General features: G+C 37.9%; 1 long non-coding RNA gene across 1 annotated transcript in view; it reads left to right on the forward strand.

Moving 5' to 3' along the window:
- Positions 1–286: 286 nt before the first annotated feature.
- Positions 287–3,226, forward strand: part of LOC135094165 (uncharacterized) — a 146,776-nt gene continuing 143,836 nt past the window's right edge. Inside the window, exon 1 of the long non-coding RNA XR_010263648.1 lies at positions 287–423. This is a non-coding gene — a long non-coding RNA (uncharacterized LOC135094165). The remainder of the gene's footprint in view (positions 424–3,226) is intronic.

Below are 3,226 nucleotides of genomic sequence, written 5' to 3' on the forward strand. Positions count from 1 at the left end.
TTTTTTGTACTTTGGTTCATATTAGATTGTGTTTTTATATCAGTGAAGAAGTTTGCGTTTAATATCCTTGTTATTTGGTCTCAGTATGCTTTTATTTATTCATTTGCTTATTTATTTATTTGATTATATACTTTTCTTTAATTTGGTTCATATTAGATTGTGTTTTTATGTTAAAGTATAGGCTATTTATTTATTAACTTATTTTCATTTATTTTACTTCATATTAGGTTGCCTTTTTTATGTTAGTGAAAACGTTTATGCCTAATACCTATGTTATTTTAAAAGAAGCAGCTGAAGAAGTCCTCAGCAGCCATGGAGTACCCAAGAAGGAAAGAGTGGGAGAGAAGGAGCAAGTCTGGAGAGCCACATGGAACTAAACGGTACCAGTGAAGTGGGCAGATTACACTGGACCTCAGGCAACAAGTAAGTGATCCCCTTTTGGTCTTCTTGTTATGTTATTGTGTTTGTTTTGTGTTTCCTGAGCTAACTGGTTGTCCATTGTTGTGTTTTGTCAAGTTTCCCTACGGTTACAATTGCATTATCTTATTTATTTATTTGTTTGTTTGTTTATTGTTATTTATTCTGAGTGCATGTTGTTTGAATGTGCACCAAGCAAGCCATAGGAAGCCGGGGTACTTATTATATTTTTATCAAGTTTCTTTTTGTTTTGCATTATTTTATTTACTTATTTATTCTGACAGCACTTTGTTTAACTTTGCACTGACCTAACTGCACGAGGCGAGGCTAATTAGGTAACGCAGCGTGGACAGACTACTACTATTATATTCACAGCTTCTTTATTTTTCCCTTCTTACTTTCTTTTTTCAATGATTTTCTGCAAGGTCTGTCTTACTTAAAAACATCAAGGTGCAATGATCACAAAATAAATGAGTAAATAAGTAAACAAAAAATATTTACATAATCAAATATTGCCAAGTGTGCGTTTATTATTTCTTTTTCTCTAATTTTTGTAGTGTTTAATTTTACTTCAGAAACACTTAGATATAATGATCATAAAATAAAAAGTTGTCATAAGATTGCCGTATTTTTTTTTTCTTTTTATCGTTAGAAACACTTTTAGACAACGATCACAAAATACAAAGCTGTCATTAGATTTCTGCAGTTTTTTTTTTTTCTTCTTACTTCAGCAACACTTAAAGACATTGATAAAATACAAAGCTGTCATGAGGTTTCTGGTTTTTTTTTTTTTTTCTTCTTCCTTTTCAATTTCAAAACGCTTAGATGCGATAGTCACAAAATACAAGCTAGGCTGCCGTAAGATTTCTGGAAAGAGGTTTATCTCATTAAGAAAATAAATAAATAAAATAAAATAACAATAACAATAAATAGCGCTTCAAGGCAACAATGACAAACTAATCACAAGTAAAGGCTTCTGATGGATGGATGAGTGGATGGATGGGTGGATGAATATACAAATGGAAGCATCGTTCGTCTTCGTATCAGTATTAACCTGCGTAGCGTCACGTGCAATACAGTAATGGCGAGTGTTTGACTGGTGGCACGGTGAGGCTTGTGTGCTGTGACCAGTAGGAATGGTTACATGACGGTGACAGACTGGCAGCCTAGTGTAAGAGGTAAACTGATATTTTTTTTGTTCAGTAAGGTCATGTAGGGTTACTTTGGTGTCAGTGAGAGAGTTAGGTTTGGTTAGCATTGAGAGGATTAGTCTTTATTCTGAAACACTTCAGCGCCACACCTCCACTACTTTCCAAAGCCTCTACATCAACGATTCTCAACCTTTCCTCCATCATTAACACCCTAGGCTTGATCCATATCTCCATTTACCCCCTTACTTCCATACAAAAAAATTCATAGCCATAATAAAGTGACAGAGAAATGACACACACACACACACACACACACACACATTCTTCTCTCTCTCTCTCTCTCTCTCTCTCTCTCTCTCTCTCTCTCTCTCTCTCTCTCTCTCTCTCTCTCTCTCTCTCTCTCTCTCATTTTACAAAATTAAACTTAATTGAATTATTATTCAATTATCAGGTATATCAATTATTTACCCCCTGCCATGTAATTTTTTACCTCCCAGAGCTAAATTCACCCCTGGTTGAAAATCACAGCATGAAGTGACATTGATTTTTAAGAGTTTTATTAGTTCTGTTGACAAATGAACAAGATTTCTACATTATCAAAAAAAAAAAAAAAAAAAAAAACTTGAGAACCTACTGATCATCTCTGTGGCCTTGAAAACAGTCGTAGTGAAATGACGGATTTTATTTATTTATTTATTTTATAGTTAATAGTTTATAGTCTATAAACAAAATTTCTTCATTATGAACAGGAGAAAACAGTCTTGAAAACCTGCTAATCATCTCTGTGGTCTTGGAAAACAGTCGTGGTGAAGTTGCGCGAATTTTTAAGGGTGTCTTTACAGTTGTAATGACATTAACAAGATTCCTAGAGTATGAACAGGAGAAACACTCTTGAGAACCCGGCTAATCACCACTGTGGCCTTGAAAAACAGCCGTGGTGATCGAGAGAGAGATAGGGAATAGAGCGTTTCAGAATACGGGCTTTGATGGGAGCGAGAGGGGGTCTGACTCGAGGCTGGTAAGAGCTAGTGAGGACTTGGGACGAGTGGGGAAGGCTGAGGACGGTGGGGAGGACTGGGGAAGCCTCAGTAAGCCATAACAGGCCACATCCGGAATACAATAGGCTGGAGGAGCACGACTAGATCGCCCGCCCGTCAAATGGCCGAGAACCTTTGTCTGCAAGATGTGGTTAAGGACAGCCATGATTGGATAAGCGGCCGACAGCGGTGCAGGGGCGAGGGCGCGGCTGGCTTGTGAGGGCTTTGAGGGGCGGGGAGTGAGTGATGGGAAAGCTGGAGGGAGGGAGGGAGAGACTGAGAGGCTGGCTGGTGTGTGAATGTGTGTGTGTGTGTGGCTCTTACCTTCTGAAACGCTTTGCTCTCTCTCTCTCTCTCTCTCTCTCTCTCTCTCTCTCTCTCTCTCTCTCTCTCTCTCTCTCTCTCTGACCATGACTTTTCCAAGGTCACATATTTTTTTCAAGTTCTCAAGAGTATTTATGCTGTCAATGATGTAGAAATGCTGTTAATCTGTCACTATAACCTTGAAAACCCGCGTAGTTTCACCATGACTATTTTTCAAGGCCACAGAAATGACTAGCAGGATTCTCAAGGGTATTTCTCCTGCCAGTAATGTAGAAATCTTATTAATCTGTCACTGGA

Source organism: Scylla paramamosain, chromosome 44 (assembly GCF_035594125.1).
Source record: "Scylla paramamosain isolate STU-SP2022 chromosome 44, ASM3559412v1, whole genome shotgun sequence".
NCBI classification, from domain to species: domain Eukaryota; kingdom Metazoa; phylum Arthropoda; class Malacostraca; order Decapoda; family Portunidae; genus Scylla; species Scylla paramamosain.